Source organism: Cottoperca gobio, unplaced genomic scaffold, assembly GCF_900634415.1.
Source record: "Cottoperca gobio unplaced genomic scaffold, fCotGob3.1 fCotGob3_156arrow_ctg1, whole genome shotgun sequence".
NCBI classification, from domain to species: domain Eukaryota; kingdom Metazoa; phylum Chordata; class Actinopteri; order Perciformes; family Bovichtidae; genus Cottoperca; species Cottoperca gobio.
The window spans coordinates 17,501-26,041 of NW_021166813.1; the positions used below are offsets into that span (position 1 = coordinate 17,501).

The window sequence follows — 8,541 nt, forward strand, 5'->3', positions numbered from 1 at the left end:
GGCTGGCTGGCTCAAACTCCGCACACAGTATCCAAACTGCTTTCCTTTATGAGGTTGTTGTCTGAGGCCACTTCTGGTTTCTTTATATACAGTCGATTAATCCGGCATGACGAGAACAGCAAGCTATCGGCGTCATCTTGTATTTCTGGTATCCATGGCGACGCATCAGTCACATGTTCTATTACATGATGACTCGTTTGTGGTCATATCTCGACAATGCTAAGTGCTAGATTGCTAAGATTTATTTGACAATATCCAACACACTATACGAAGGGAGTCAGAGCATTTTCAAAACGACCCATAGGTTATTCAATTTATTACGATTTAAACCGTTTTAAAAAATAGCCGAAAAACAATTTGTTTAAGACGATGATATTGGTTAAAAATCCATACTTGCTCACATTCAAGAGGTCTTTTCGGGCTTTAATTATTAATATTTGTGTGCATAATTCAGGACCATTGACAAGAGCGTGGGTCATTGCCTGCCTGAGTTATGCTCCTCTGATTTGACCCATTGTGAACCGCTGCTATTTCTGCATCACATATGATGCAAACTAACGCATTATCACACTGAAAACCAGTCAGAGCACTGTATGTATGTATGTACGAAAAATGAGAGATAGGTGACCAGGGGCACGGATCTTTGTACAGCTCGGCTTATTGGTTTGGTTGGTGGGGGGGCTTAATTGTGGGTCCCCGGGTTCGACCGGAGAGCCTGGTTTTTAGCTACAATAAGGACCGATTGTGTGATGTCATTTTGTACACATTTGGCACATTTGTGGGGAGGATTTCCAAATTTCTTGGAACTTCCTGATATGCTGAACTCAATTGAGCATAGTTGAGCATATACTATGACATATAATTATAATATATAATATTATTTATAATATATATATATGATTTATAATATATAATATAATTTCCATCACAGAAATGGAATATTTAATACACCTTGTGTTTTCCAATATTTCAATGTCACACACAGAGATGGCCTAATGTATACTTGTATTTATGTTCATGATTTTCAGAAAGTCTTTATTGAATTTCTTATATATATACATATATATATATATATATATATATATATATATATATATATATATATATATATATATATATCATTGATTAAATCACTACTTAATGTTCATTTATATGTGTGTGTGTGTATATATATATATATATATATATATATATATATATATATACACACACACACACACACATACATATATATATATATATATATATATATATATATATATATATATACATATATACAGTAGGGGACTCCGTAGTCTTGCTGGGAGACTTCAACGCACACGTGGGAAACGATGGAGACACCTGGAGAGGCGTGATTGGGAGGAAGGGCCTCCCTGATCTAAACCCGAACGGTCGTTTGTTGTTGGACTTCTGTGCTAGCCATGGAATGGCCATAACAAACACCATGTTCGAACATAAGGATGCTCATAAGTGCACGTGGTACCAGAGCACCCTAGGCCAAAGGTCAATGATCGATTTCGTAATCGTATCATCTGACCTGAGGTCTGAACCTCTGATTGAAGAGGAACAATGCGGATTCCGTCCTGGTCGTGGAACAACGGACCAACTCTTCACTCTCGCAAGGATCCTGGAGGGGGGGCCTGGGAGTACGCCCATCCGGTCTACATGTGTTTTGGGGATCTGCAAAGCACATGTGTGTATCCATTTCGCCATGTTTTTCAATTATATATGAGGTGAGTGTCCATAGCAAATTGATTACAGTGACGCAAAGATGAAGTAAAACAGACAACTATAAGTTAATTTTGAATTATTTTAAACTATAAATATTGAAGATTTGGGCCGTGGGAATGGCAAGTCACTGACTCCTAGATCAAAGGCGCCAACCCTTGCTGAACTCCAAGTACAGCAATCAGGATGCATGAGAGCGACACCACACACACACCACAGGTGGTATCTTGTACTGCAAAGATGTATTAGAAGACAAGAATACATATATATGTTCGTAGTTCAACAATGCTTAATATTTGGAGGCTGAGATTTTCAGAGCGTTAAACAACTCAGCATAGGAGCTGGCGCTGTGAATTTGAAGAAGATTGTTCAATAATTGACCATTTTAGATCAATACCTCTGTAAATATTCTGAAAACTGTGATTTGTGGTCTGGTAGATGATTGAACTTTGGCCCCAGGGTCATTTACACTTATTGTTTTCACAATGTCAGGCTAGCTGGCTGGACAAAAATAAGTTACTTTTGAATGAGTTTAAAGTGTATTAAAGTTGAGATTTAAGACATGTTAATGACACTGATGGCTGTAGGGAGTGACCTATTCCTGAACTCCAAGTGCAGCCACCTGTGTTGACTTTTCACACCTTCCACGAACTTCACACAACTCTTTCAACCAATCGCAGAGTACTTTGACTGTATAAATGTAATGTAAGCATGCAACTCTACCCTACTATCATACCATACATCCAATACGACAGAGAGACAGAGAGACAGAGATACACAGAGAGAAGCAAGAAGAATTCAACCAAGACACCTGTAAGTATTGCTAAAAATGTATATATTGTTTTAAGTCTGAGATATTAACTTGTACTTTAATGCATGCTTTCCATGGATTGGAAACGTTGTTAATTCCACATGTAGACGCTGTGCTTTAATGTTGTATTAAGTTACTAATAACTTTTCTTTTTCTTTTTCAAGGAAAAATGACATCCATCCGAGAGTGCCCAGTGTGCTTCAATGAATATTCACAGCTGGGGAAGCACCTCCGGCAGACCCACAGGGTCAAAAACGAGACCGAGAGGAAGATCCTCCTCAAGCTGGGCTCTGGGAGGACAGACGTCAGGACCGAACCATGCGGTTTTGGCGGCTGTCAGTACCAGGGCTCCCGGCTTGACCGCCACATCAGGGAAATCCACTCAGAGATGACTGTGGAGGCCAGGGAGCAAATGATGAAGACCACGAAACAAATTAAGGCCATCAAGGAGCTGTCGGCACTGAGGATGACGGACCCGGTGCCGGCAATGGCCACATATCTGGACCCGGTGGACGAGGACACTCAGGTCATGTCGCTGGGAGATGACGAGGCTCCCCTCGACTGCGGGAATCCAGATTGCATGACATTGAGGAGAGGATACCTGAGGGACAATGCCAGGCTGAGAAATCTCTATGAGCAGGCCCTCATAGACATGGGAGGCCTCCGGCTGCAGTTCCAGCTCCAGAAGCGAAAGCTCACGGAATGTCGCTATCAAGTGGTAAGTTTACATGTCTCTCTGTCTGCCTTTAATCCTGTGTGTAAATCAGTTAGTCAGTATTTACGTGTGCCTGCATGTTTACAATGATTTTCCTCTGCCTCTGACTGATGATACCACATCGCAGGAGGGCAAAGAGGAGGAGAGAGGCTGCCGAAGAGCAGCTTCTGATAAACTCCCAGTACTTGGAGGAGGAGGAGGACATGGATGTCGCTGCTGCTGCTGCTGCTGCTGCTCCTGCTCCTGCTCCTGCTGCTGCTGCTGCTGCTCCTGCTCCTGCTGCTGCTGCTGTGGCAGACCCATCTGAGGAGGAAAGTATGTGTGTCCCGGGTCTGATGGTGGGCTTGCGACACCTGCAGTCCCCCTGGATGGTTGGCAGCGGACGGTCCAACGTGATGAGGAAGATAAAATTGCCTCCTGCCATGGGTGAGTGTGTATTCAGGACACAATAACTGCAGTGTCTGTGTAATGCAATGTAATGTGAGTGAGTATTATTACATGTTAAATGATATGTTGTTGCAGAAGAATATTTGGAAAGCTTCGGCCGGGTGCACGAGGGCACCAATCCGACGCGCAAGATGATTGAGAACCCCAGGTCAAAGGTCAGCCGGGTGAAAGCGTTCCTTATGTATATGGGGAACAAACACCCGAGATTGTCCGACTGGATGTTTATGAACAACGCCGGAAAACTCAAAATGTGAGTAGTAATGTATCTACAATTTCCGCTTATGTATATGAGAGATGTAGACATTTAATTAATGTGACAGCAGGATGTATGGTTGTCACTTGTGTAACTTCATGTGTGTCTTTTTTCTTCTAACAGGTGGTGTGATAATATGTTAAAAACAATGAAGGTGACCACGGTGGAGTTCTACCTCAAGAACAACATTCAGTTTTTGACATTCATGCAGGAGACTCCACCGCGGTCATCCAGGCTGACAAAAGAAAACATGGTCGCTGAGTCTTTGGTCACAGGCCCGGAGTGTACTCCAACATGACCGACACGGAGTTCACGCAGGCCCTGGCCAGTGGTGCAGAGCAAGGCTACTTGATACATGTAAGCATATGTTATCATAGTGCAACTTTCTTATCACCACAAATAATACAGCATAACATGTGTTATATCTGATCTATATATCCCACTCTGTGTCATAATAGGTCAAGGAGCACAAGACAAACAGGTCTTTTGGGGAGGCCCAGCTGGTCCTCACAGATGTGGAGTTTGGGTGGCTGCAACGGTGGATGGCCATCAAGACCAAAGTCCCCAAGAAGGAGAGGAACACCTTTGTGATGTTCACGAAAGGGACGGGTCCCTGTAAAAATCTAAACAGGCCTGGGCGGAGCTGAGAATAGGCGGCAATGTCAGCTTCACCCTTATTCGGACGGCACTTGCGCACTACGTAAGTAAATTACACAATTAAATCCATGTGTATGTATGAAAAAAGAGCTTTCTGGAGGTAGACTGTGGTTACTGTTATTCATTTCTCTGCAATGTTTCAATGTTTTTCAGGCAAAAAAGGCCACGGACGTCACTGCCAGGAAGAGGGTGGCAGACTTCATGTGCCACGATGTCACCACGGCGGACCGCTTCTACGCCAGGTGCCCCGATGTCAAGGAGGCTATGGCGATCCGGTGTCTCATCCGAGACAGCCTCAGGACGGAGGAGAGGGCCGGACCATCTACTGCCGTGGTGGCATCATTTACTCCCCTGGGAGGAGGGACCTGTGTGGAGGAGAGCAGCAGCAGCAGCAGCGAGGAGGAGGAGGAGGAGGAGGACAAGGAGGACAAGAAGGAGAAGAAGAGGGTGGCTGCTGCGACGAGTGGGGAGGAGAGCAGCAGCACCGAGGAGGAGGAGGAGGAGGAGCAGACAGAGGAGGAGAGCAGCAGCAGCAGCAGCAGTGAGGAGGACGAAAAGCTCAGCGGTTCTCAAGTAGCACAAGTTGTGCTTAGTCCGATCCACAATCGGTTGAGATCGAGAAAAGAATGAGTGTTTTTTTGACTGTTTTCGTTCGTGTTTAAAGTGTACATATGTTGTTTTTTGTGTTTGTGTTCCAATAAATGGTTGAATTTGAATTGCTCTTGTGTTCATTTCTACTTTTTAGCCACAATGCTAGGTGCTAGCTGTCTAAAAATATTCAGACAATATACAACACTCCATATGAACCTAGAAAAGCAGTTTCAAAAAGATCAGAGTAGTATTTTGATTAATATTAGCCATTATGTGGCTACATTAGCAGCAACATGAGCTAGATAGCTGAGGTGCGCATCTTTAGGTACCATGGACAGTTCTTATGGGTTAGGGTTATATATATGTATATATATATATACATATATATACACACATATATATACATACACATATACACATATACATATATATATATATATATATATATATATATATTGTGGTGACCCACTTGGGACACAGACATTCATTGAACATTATGAGAGGAGACATGTCTCCTTTAAGACAGGTAACCCAGGAGCTTTCTGGGAAAGGTTAAGGGTTAATGGAAGTGAGCAACCAGGGGTTAGTTGTTCATGTTGGGAAGTAAACGTTCGACTTGTCCATCGTCTCCTCATTACTACGCACGCCCACAATATACATACATATATACACACATATATATACATACACATATACACATATACACATAGGGTTAGGGTTAGGGTTAGGTAGGGGTGTGGTTGGATCCCGCCGCTTGAAAAGACAGCAGGATCAAGTGCACTGGCCATCCTCATCCTTCGTCATGGCAGGTTCACCTCCCCGGGCCCCCGCGATGCACAACAACGACATAGGAATTCATGAAGTCGCTGTTGCTTTCTTATTATTAGTATTAAAAATGATCTCTGTACATATGTTCCCTGTGTTGGGTTTGATTATTAGGCCCTGGCCTCGACTAATTGCCATCTGTGAAGTGCTATGTGTTTCGCTAATGAGGTAAGTATTAAAATATTCTTTGTTCTTCCCATCAGGTAAGTATCTCTCTTATAAATATCACACACTAAAATAAATTGATCGATTGATCTTTGAACAAGTTTTAATGCCCGCAACGTTTCGGTCTATTTTGACCTTCATCAGGCGGACTTGTTCGTTAGACTCCGTGTTTTCGGATGTCTGTGGAGTACTGCTCGAGGATTTCGAGTCTTACGTCTCATGGCAGCTGCTATGTTTAAGCTCTGTCTGGCTGAGCAGCTGCGTGTGGACTGAGAAAGAGAGAAGAGCTGCTCCACTTTTATAGCCTGTGACTCCTCCCACCATAGTCTATTCCTCTCTCATGCATACAGTTGGGCATTGGGTAGAGGCTGGGTATTGGGTTTAAATAGGGGTCACAATTGGGTTGAGTTTAGGGCCAGGTCAAAGGTCAGGGCTAGATTGGAGTCATGAGCATCATCAAAACAAAGAAAGTTAAGCATCACAAGGGCACGGGAGAAACAAAACCCACCACTAATAAAGGACTCGGGGCACGGGCTGGGTTAGGTAGGGGTGTGGTTGGATCCCGCCGCTTGAAAAGACAGCAGGATCAAGTGCACTGGCCATCCTCATCCTTCGTCATGGCAGGTTCACCTCCCCGGGCCCCCGCGATGCACAACAACGACATAGGAATTCATGAAGTCGCTGTTGCTTTGGGTTAGGGTTAGGGTTAGGAACTCAATAAAATTGAATTTGATGCACTGTCCATCAATGTCCCCAACCGAGGCAGGTCTACCTCTCATTCAGGCCCCCCGGATGTACTGTGTCGAACCTGGAGATCCAGAGTCTCTCAGCTCTCCTTCTCTGGGCGACATTCCACCTGGGGTTGGACTCCAGAACCGTGGCTTGGACGGAACGCCATCCATGGAGCATAAAGTGACTCACCAATGGGGCTAGAGTTTGTTTGTGTCTCAAAATATTATATCGGTGTTGGGTGAACCTCACTGATATGGTGTTGCCCGTCTCACCTACATATTGAATTCCACATTGTTTGCAGGTGATCAGGTAGACACAATTTTTTGAGGGTGGGCCACCCCGACCCTGTGATTTGAAAACATTGTTTTGTTTATTGCGCAACCATGTTTGGTGCTGAAAAAATTCAGTTTGAGCCCTAGAAATTGGGGTCTGCAAGGGTTGGATCTTAGCCTTGACCAGGTAAGTATGAAGGTTCCTGTTTTTTCTAAAGGCTGCAATTATTGTGTGTTCTTTCAGAATATCAGTTCCTCCTATGATATTCTGAAAGTTGTTTTTAATCTTTCTGACCAATTGAACAGCTGCTAAAGAATATGTGGTGACAAAGGGCAATACTGAAGTGATCACCTGGGGTTTGGTCTGCTGGAAGGTTTTGAAAGACTTCCTGAGGAATGAGCGAGAGTAACCCCTTGTAGATAATGCTGTAAACAGCGTCATGGTGGCCCGTTTAAAGTCCTCTTTGTCACTACATATTCTGTAAAATCTAAGCAGCTGAGATTTAACTATCCCCGCGTAGGTGTGTTTGGGATGGTGGCTTGTTTTATGGAGCAGAGCGTGAGTATCTGTCTCCTTGAAGAACACTTTGATGTCCAGTGTGCTGTTGTGGGGAAAATTGGGTCCCTTGTATGTGGTGGTGTCAAGGAAATCCACAGAGGTAGAGCTGGTGGTGGATTTCAATGAAATGGACTTATTGTGAGTGTTCAGAGTATTCAGAAATTGGTCAAAATCCTCTTTAGAATGTGACCACACACCCCAGATATCATCCAAATATCTGAAGTAATAAAGAGGTTTTTTATGACAGGAGGCTAGGGCAGAAGTCTCCCATTCTGCCATGAAGATATTGGCGTAGGCCGGGGCAAATTTCTTACCCATCGCCGTGCCTTTGGTTTGTAGGAAGAATTCACCATTGAATTGGAAGTCATTCCGTGTCAAATTGATATCTAGTAGTTCTAGTAATTCTTTCTCCGGTCTTTTTTTGTCCGGATGTTTACGGAATATCTTTTTTATGGCTTGTAGGCCTTCTTGAGTGTCAATATTTGTATACAAACTGTCAATATCTAGGGTGAAAAGAAAAGCATCCTGGGGGATATGGAGTGCTTTGATTCTTCCTACAAAGTCATAAGTGTCTTTGATGTAACTGGCGTGTGTGGTAGAGAGAGGGTTGAGATGGAAGTCGATGAATTCGGCTGTATAGTAGGTCTCACTGCTGCAGTCCGAGACAATGGGTCTGCCCGGAGGGATCTCATGTGGTTTGCTCCACTTATTCGGATCCTTATGGATTTTAGGCAACATATAAAATAATCTGGCTCTGGGTTCAGAGGTGCCCATTATGTATTGTTT

General features: G+C 43.7%; 1 long non-coding RNA gene across 1 annotated transcript; it reads left to right on the forward strand.

Moving 5' to 3' along the window:
• The first annotated feature begins 4,234 nt into the window (after positions 1-4,234).
• Positions 4,235-4,989, forward strand: LOC115004636 (uncharacterized). The gene is made up of 3 exons (XR_003831854.1): positions 4,235-4,311; positions 4,413-4,654; positions 4,765-4,989. It is a non-coding gene; the product is annotated as an uncharacterized LOC115004636 (long non-coding RNA).
• Positions 4,990-8,541: the final 3,552 nt, after the last annotated feature.